Raw genomic sequence first — 9,281 nt, 5'->3', positions numbered from 1 at the left:
TATTTTGTTTTAAGTTTATTTATTAATTTGAGAGAGAGAGAGCGTGCACACAAGCAGGATGGCGGCAAACAGGAGAGACCGAATCCCTAGAAGGCTCCACACCATTAGCGCAGAGCTGATGTGGGGCTCAAACTCATGAACAGTGAGATCATAACCTGAGCTGAGATCAAGAGTCTGTCGCTTAACTGACTGTGCCACCCAGTCGTCCCCCAACTACATATTTTAAGTCAAATAAATTGCATATACGTATATGGAAATTCATTTGTATTTGACCACCTCATGGCAAGGAGACGTAAACCCTCTAGGCTCCATTGCAAACCACTACATCCTAAGCACATTACCAAATCCACAATCTTTCTATAAATCGTTAGGCTTTCTACTTATCCCATATTTTCAAATGTTAAAGTAAATCAAATGGTTACAAATTTGCTGAGTTGGACCCTACATAAGCCTTTTTGTGACATAGAAATATAGGAAAATGGAAGATTCCTTTTTTTTGAAAGCGTTATATAATTTTCTTTGATGTCACTCAGATGCTTCATTAAAATGTTCATTTATCTCTCTTCAAATTGATAATTTAATTTTTTAAACAAGTATTCTTGAAACATACTGATTTCCTGGATTCTCCAAAATAAAAATATTTATTCTTAAAACAAATTTCAGATCTATGTATAAAAGAGGAAAGTTTGGGGACAACTGGGTGGCTCAGTTCATTAAGCTTCCAACTCTCTGGTCATAAGCCCAAGATCCCCTTAGGCTCCCTAATTGAGATTCTCTCTCTCCCTCCCCTCTGGCCCTCCCTTGCACTTCTGAGCACTTTCTTTTTCTCTCTTTGTCTCTCAAAAAACAAACAAAAATAAAAAGCAAGTTTTGTGGTAAATAGAGACAATCATAGAATATAGGTTTAAAACTTTAGAAGATCATTATTTTAATTACCAAGACTTACCCTTTAGATAATATATGGCAAAAAGGAAGGAAGGAAGGAAGGATTATAGCATATTTAAGTGTATCCCACAAATCTGTGTGGAAAAGCTCTTTGTATTGAGAGACTTAATGACTTCTAGCAGACTACAGAATACTTGAGAACTTATTTTAATTAATATTCAAAATATCTTGGTTACTAATTAAGTACAATTAGATTAGTAAATTAATTTAAATAACAACACTTGATGGGTAGCTACAATTAGTATGATTTAACAGTGACTTAAGTGTTAGAAAACCCTGGACTTATGTGGCATAATTTTTTGTTTACAAGAGAAATGAAAGAAGCAAACCCATGCAATTCATTAGATTGAGTACTACAATATCCTAATATGAGCAACAGTAATATTATTTTTTAAGTTTTAAAGGACACCAATAAAACATTTCTTAAGTTCTCCTCTGCCAAAACTAAAATAATAGAGATATTTTCTCATATGTTGTATGACTTGCCCCCTTCAAAACTGATGATTATGTAGGCCTTTTCTTGGTCACACATAGTAGACTGCAATTTTCACTGATATTAATTTAATTTTGTCCACTTATTTTCCTTTTTTTTCTCCTTTGAGAATCATTTAATCTAATAATAGAGATAGGCACTTTTGCCTTTAATTGTTCAGACTCAGAAAACAGTAATATACACATTTAGATATAACATTTTATTCAAAATGCCTTAAGTGCTATGTTTATAAGATTTTATTAGCCATTCCTGTTATTTTTTTCTTCCATTGAAGTCCTCTTTAAATTCACAATTATTTCTAAAACTTCAAAAGCACCTTCTATTGACCTCTATCTCCCCTTTTAGTCTATATCTTGATCCTCTCTTCCTTCAATAACAATGGGCTGATTGTCATTCATTATTCACATTTAGCTCTATCTTCCTTGTGTGCCTTTGCACATGGCCATGAAATAGCTTGACATACCCTCTTCACTTGGCTGACTCCTACTGAAGCTAATCAGACTGAGCTCCTGTGTCACCACCTCAAGAAGTTTTCCCAAATCCCAGACTTGAGTTAGATGCCCCCACCACCACCCTATAATGCACCCCCTTATCACTCCCATGGTGAGAATACATTTCTTCCACTAGAATGGTAACTAAGAGGCAAAAAGCTGTGAATTAATTATATATTTAGTGCCAGTGCTAAAATGACATTGCACTCAGTAATAATTTAAGAAATCAGTAATGGGTGGGTAACTGAGAAGCTGGGTTGCTAGGTATACTAATGAATCAGTGCACAAATGGCTCTGTGTTGGTTGACTATACTTTACTCATCAGTGTAGTACACTGGTACAAAGAACTATTTTAAGTAGTTTTGTTGTCATTTTCTGAAAATCCCCAATATATAATTTAGAATAACTCTTGATTCAGCTTGTATATTATAGGGAAAAGCCACCGTAATTCATTCATATGAGAATCATCAGTTTTTCTGACATTGCATATCACTTGGATAAGTCAGAACTCATTTTCAGCTGCCAGACTTATTATGTATGCTAACAGATATTTATATTTACTGCCATGGATCTTAATTGCTTTGGAAAAAGACCTGCTGTTTTGATGAATGGAATCTGTTGGTTGGAGATATGTGCTTAATATATGTATGTGTATGTTTATGTCCAATTGGTAGGCAGAGAAAATACTTTTGTGTTTTGATATCATTACATTGAGTGATTCTCAGGGCTCTACATTATTTTGAAAATAACTAATGATTTTGAACTTTTTCCAGGCATTGTACATCTTTAGAATGTTTTTTTTTTTTCAAGAAAGTTTGAATACATGTCATCTTTCTTTCTAAAACATACAAAGAAAAAAGCGGTCTTAGTTCATCTCATGCATGGACTTAATACAGTTTCCAACAGTAAAATATATGTTGATTATTGCTTTGCACTGTTGTAGCAGCTTCATTAGTTTTATTACACAGCTTGAAATGGTTTCATACCAAATTAAAAATCTAGGTTATTCAAAGAATTAAGGTTGCTAGATCAGCCTGAAGAAATTTCAGACTCACCCATATTAAAAGTTTCTACTGCAAACCATTTTTCATAATGATTATAATTGTATATGTTATCCTTTCAAAAGCACTTAAAATGAAATTATTAAAAACATATACCCTACTGTACACTAGACAATGGAACTTTTAAGATAGTAATTATTAAGGATTGGCAAAGTACTTGAAACTTTTAATGTCATAAAGCAGTCTTTTTCCAAAATGTATTCCAAAAAATATTAATTTATTTGATTCTTATTGTGTGATATTTGAATAATCATATATGACCAAATAATTTTGGAAAACATTAAATTAAACTCTAATGCAAATTTCATTAATGCAGAAGTTTTCAGTCTGTTATTACAAAGAAAATTAAAATAAGCTCTTATTAAGGGCATTCATGAGAGTAAAAATGTTTGACTCCTCCATCCTCTGTTTTACTTTTCGGCCCTATTCAATATTGTCAGTGACCTTTCATTATTTTCAAAAGCCAGTTTTTTTTTTTTTTTATTTGACTATGAAGAGGTAATATGTTTACAAACATCAAAATGTATAACCAGTGTCTAGTTTAACTTTTCACAATTTTTTATGCATAGACTAGTGCATACATACATTATTCTACCTGTTATACACCATAGTATAACAATATGCAGATTAGAATATGTAAATACCTTGCCCTTTTACTTAATAGGGCATCCTGGAAATCTTTCCAGATCAGTATATAGATTGCTTCCTTGTTATTGTTTTGGTTTTGTTTGTTTTACAGTTGTGTAGAATTCTGTTTCAATAGATACACACAGTTGATTTAATCAATTTTTAAAGTTGGATGTTATATTCTTTCAAAAGACTGCTACAACAGACAATACAATATTTGTATCAGTATGAGTATATCTGAGAGATGATTTCACCAAAGTGAAATTGCCTAGTAAAAGTAGTGCAATTAGAATTTTGATTGAGATTGTCAAATTATCCCCTATAGAAGTTACAACAGACACAGTACACTAGTAACATAGTCTGGCCAAGAGAAGGTAGTGCCAGTTTTGTTTTTATCCAGTCTGCAGTGGGAAATACTATTTTAGAGTCATTTAAATACGTATTTTTATTAAGCTGAGCATAGCTGAATATCATCTTTCCATTGGTTTAAGAACCCTTTGTATTTCTTATTCTGTCTTTTCATATGCTTTGCTCATTTTTTCTATTAGATTAATGTTGATCTTTTTCTCAAACCCTGATAGACACTTTATTAGAGAGATTTGTAACTCATATCACAGAGAAACTCAGTCACAGAGGTCTAGAGAAAGAGAGAGAGAGAGAGTCTCAGATATTATTTACAACCCCATCTAACACTTTGATTGGACCTTGTGAGATCTTAAAGCAGAAGACCCAGCTATGCTGCAACCAGATTATTGACACACAAAAATACCATATGATCCAGTAATTCCACTACTGGGTATTTACCCAAAGAAAACAAAAACACTAATTCAAAAAAAATCTATGCAGCTCTATGTTTATTGCACCATTGTTTACAATATCCAAGATATGGAAGCAAGCAAAGTGTGCAACAATAGATGAGTGGATAACAAAAATGTGATTTATGCACACACACATGCACACACACGCACACACACACAGAGGAATATTATTTAGCCATAAAAAGGAATGAAATCTTGCCATTTTCAACAACATGGATAGATCTAATGGGTATAAGGTTAAATGAAATAAGTCAGAGAAAAACAAATATCATATGATTTCACACATATGTGGAATTTTAAAAACAAAGAACAAAAAAGGAGACAAAACAACAGACTCTTTAAGAGCAAATGTTTGCCAAAGGGAGGTGGGTAAGGGATGGGTAAAATAGAAAAAGGAAACTAAGAGGTACCAACTTCTAGTTACAAAATAAATAAATCAGGGGCACCTGGGTGGTTCGTTAAGCATCTGACTTTGGCTCAGGTAATGATCTAGCAACTGGTGGGTTCAAGCCCTGAATCTGGCTCTGTGCTGACAGCTCAGAGCCTGGAGCCGCTTCATGTGTCTCCGTCTCTCTCTGCCTCTCCCCTGATCGCTCTCTCTCTCTCTCTCTCTCTCTCTCTCTGTCAAAAATAAATAAATATTAAAATCAATCAATCAATAAGTAAATCATGGAAAGTACAGCATTGGAAATATAGTCAATAAGATTGTAAAAACATTGGCATCAGATGATGACTACACTTGTAGTGGGCCCTGAGTACTGCACAGAATTGTTCAATCCTTATGTAGTACACCTGAAACTAATATAAAAATGCATGTTAATTATATATCAATAAAAATAATATGTGATATAACAAATACATCTTGTTTTAAGGTACTAAGCTTATGTGACAGGTAGGTAAGTTATATAATAGGTGCAGTAATAAATAACTATGTTGTCAAATATGTGTCCAGATCTCCTGTTTCAATGAGACTATCTTGTCCCATCTCTTCCCTGTCACTGTTGGATGGCTCTCCTTCTTTACTAAGAGAGAAATCTTTAATTGCATAAAAGCTTTAAAAGCCTGGTCTTTATCACTTCTACAGTCTGGAATGTGTCTTTGCCTCTGCCATATGGGTCTGTTTTAAATCTGTCTTATTGTGTCATTCTCCCTTCTGCTACTGTGCATTTGTTCACGTTTCCACTCACTAGATATATCTTCCTGTCTGCTTTTCCTACTTAAATACTACATGTCCATTTAATCTCATTTAAATTGTTACTTCCTCAAGAAAGCCTTGGTTGAATGCCCAGTCTAATAGGAACTTCAGAATATCAAGTAGCTTTTATCTGTATGATATTTTATAATTGCTATTTTAAACACTTATTTGCATGATTACTTGACTAATGCTGTCTCGATGATAAAACATATCAACTAACTCCTTAAGGAGGTCTTTGTTCACAGTATAAAAGTATCATGGAAATATACATTGAATAAAATGAAGTGTGCAAATTCCCAAATGAATTTCATAAAGAAATACTCATTTTGAGGAATAGCTTATAAGACTAGGTTTCTAATAAATATATCTTGAGAATTATTGCAAAGAATAAGAAAGCTGAATGGAAACTTTAAGGCTGAATTCTTTCATTGAGTAAATAACAAACCTGATTCCCAGAGAAGTTAAGTAACATGGCCTAATTCATGGACTAAATATTGACTTATTGTAGGCTAAAACTAAAATAGGAATCTCTTGGCTCTTAATTTAGCTTTATTTCTATGATGTTATTGAATTAAAAATAAACTTATATAACATTTTTGTTTGTGTTTTTAAATGTTAGCCTTTTTCACACATAAGGAAAATGTTTTGTGAATTCAAAGAAAATAGGTGAAGCTTCTATAATCATGATTGTTAAGACAAAATTTTAAGACAGTCCAGGAGATAGATGCATTATGACAATATTACATGAAAGAATCTTCCTTTAAATGTACAGGAAGTTCCTAGGTTCTTCAAAACAAGTATGATTTGGGGAGAAAATGTTTTAAAAAGCTAAAGAGTATTTATATTTTAGACCATTATATTGTGCGGTTAAAATAATGTGAATACTGAGTCATTAGCATTAAAAAATGTACATTCAGAATGAATTGAAAATTATTTTTATGGAAACAAATGGAACTTTTTCCATCACTGAAGCCTCCCATTCTATCTTTTTTTTTTAATTTTTTATGTTGTATTTATTTTTGAGAAAGAGAGAGCAAGCAGGGGAGGGTCAGATAGAGAGGGAGACAGAGAATCCGAAGAGAGGCTCCAGGCTCTGAGCTGTCAACACAGAGCCCGATGTGGGGCTCGAAACCACAGACCTCGAGATCATGACCTGAGCAGAAGTCAGATGCTTAACCAACTGAGCTACCCAGGCGCCCCTCCTCCCATTCTATCTTAATTATCACTGTGGCTTTATACAAAGAATAGAATATCAATTCATTTTTCCTATTTATTTTTACTTTTCAGTGTGATGGATGAGTCTTGGTTGGTGTAGACTCCCATGAAATCTTTAGAATCAAAGTCAGCAAACACTTTTGAATCAGATCACTATGCAGCCCAGGAATTATCTTGTAGTTTGTAATAACAATCAGGTTGGAAGAAATTTCACATGTCTCATTTGTGTTATTAATTTCAGTTTCCTAAAACCAAATTTGCTTAATTAAATATAGATCTTATCTTTAATGTTCTGGAAAATTTTTAGTGACTGTGTAAAAAAGTCATTGGCCCTTAGAACGGTTAAAGATCCTTAAATAACTGTGCCATTCATTGTTTCCACTTGGCTGTCCTGACTCTCTTCTGAGTTCTGGACACCAACTGAGCATGTTTTCATCAATTTCATTTGATTTATGCAAAGTTCGTTATGGATTTAGGAGCAGATGGGCTTCCTATAACATCCAAAATATCTGATGTTTGGGCTATAACTACTTTCCACTATGTGTAATTATTTAGTTGAAAGGAGGAAATATGATTAGTAAAATAAGATTATCTAATTTGTGTATAGTAGGGCTTCTGGGTGGCTTAGTTGATTAAGCATCCAACTTCAGCTCAAGTCATGATCACATGGTTCATGGGTTCATAGCCCCACATCGGGCTCTGTGCTGACAGCTAGCTCAGAGCCTGGATCCTGTTTCAGATTCTGTGTCCCCCTCTCTCTCTGACCCTCCCCTGTTCAAGCTGTCTCTCTCTCTCTTTCAGAAATAAATAAAACATTTTAAAAAATGTAATTCATGTATCTATACCCATGTACACAAATATAGACATATTTATACATATATAATATATACTCATACATAATATAAATATTTATGTAAATTACATATGAATTATAATATGCAATAGACACCAGTTTCTTCTGAACTTTTGCCAAAATGTTTATTTTCATGTGAATACTGAAATTGCTTAAGATATACATGTTTTGTACTAAAAAAAACAGGTTTTTTGCAATTTCCTCCAGAACATAGAAACAGTGGGAATACTTTACAACAAATTCTATTAGACTGACAGTACACTAATGCCAAAACCTGACTGAGAAAGTAAAAGAAAGAAAATCTATAAACCAACATCTTTTATGAACATAGATGTAAAAATCCTCAAAAGAATTAGCAAATCAAACCCAACAATCTAGATAAAATGTTGTACACCATGACCAAATAAGATTTGTTCTAGTTATGCAAGGCTGGCTCAACATTAAAAATCAGTGTAATTCAGTATGACCTACAATAGCCAAATTATGGAAGCAGCTCAAGTATCCATCGACTAATGGATAAATAAAATGTGACACACACACACACACACACACACAGTGGACTATTACTCAGCCATAAAAAAGAGTGAAATGTTGCCACTTGCAAGGACATTGGATGGACCTAGAGAATATTATGCTAAACAAAATAAGTCAGTTAAAAGCAAATACCTTGTGATTTCATTCTTATGTGGAATTTAAAAACCAAAATAAACTAGCAAAAAGGAATAAAAAGAGAGAGGCAAGCCAAGAAACAAACTCTTAACTATAAAGAACAATGAGTAGAAAAGCACACTGGGTGAAAAAGACATATCTGTTAAATGACTATTAACTAAAACAGAAAAAAACTAAAACTCGAGAGTAAGTAAACGAAAACCCAGTTTAAACTGGGAAAAAGATATAAAGACACCTTGGTTAGAGAAGATCTACAAATGAAAATTAAGCATATGAAAAGATGATCAACACAGTACTTTGTTAGGAAATGCAAATTAAAATAAGAAGGAACTACTCACATTTTAGAGTGGCCAAAAGTTAAAACACTGACAATACCAAAAGCTGAGAAAGACATAGAGCAACAGAAACTCTCATTCATTGCTGATTGGAGCATAAAATGGTACAGCCACTTTAGAAGACAATTTGGTGGTTTCTTAGAAAACTAAACATACTCTGGGCACCTGAGTGGCTGAGTCATGAGATTGAGCCTTGCATTGGACTCTGCACTGGGTGTGGAGGCTGTTTGAGATTATCTCTCTCCTCCTGCCCCTCTCCCACTTGCATGCTCTCGCTCTCTCTTGCTTGCTCACTCACCCTCAGGAAGAAAGAAGGGAAGGGAAGGGAAAGGAAGGGAAGGGAAGGGAAGGGAAGGGAAGGAAAGGGAAGGGAAGGGAAGGGAAGGGAAAGGAAAGGAAAGGAAGGAAGGAAGGAAGGAAGGAAGGAAGGAAGGAAGGAAGGAAGGAAGGAAAAGAAAGTGAAAATGGAAAAGAAAACTAAACATACTCTTCCTGTATGATTCAGCAATTGCATAGCTTCCTTCATATTTATCCAAATGATTCAAAAACTTATGTTCATACAAAAACCTCCGCACTAAT

Source organism: Hyaena hyaena, unplaced genomic scaffold, assembly GCF_003009895.1.
Source record: "Hyaena hyaena isolate Hyena2069 unplaced genomic scaffold, ASM300989v1 scaffold_1215, whole genome shotgun sequence".
Lineage (NCBI taxonomy): Eukaryota > Metazoa > Chordata > Mammalia > Carnivora > Hyaenidae > Hyaena > Hyaena hyaena.
This window is presented reverse-complemented; position numbering follows the sequence as displayed.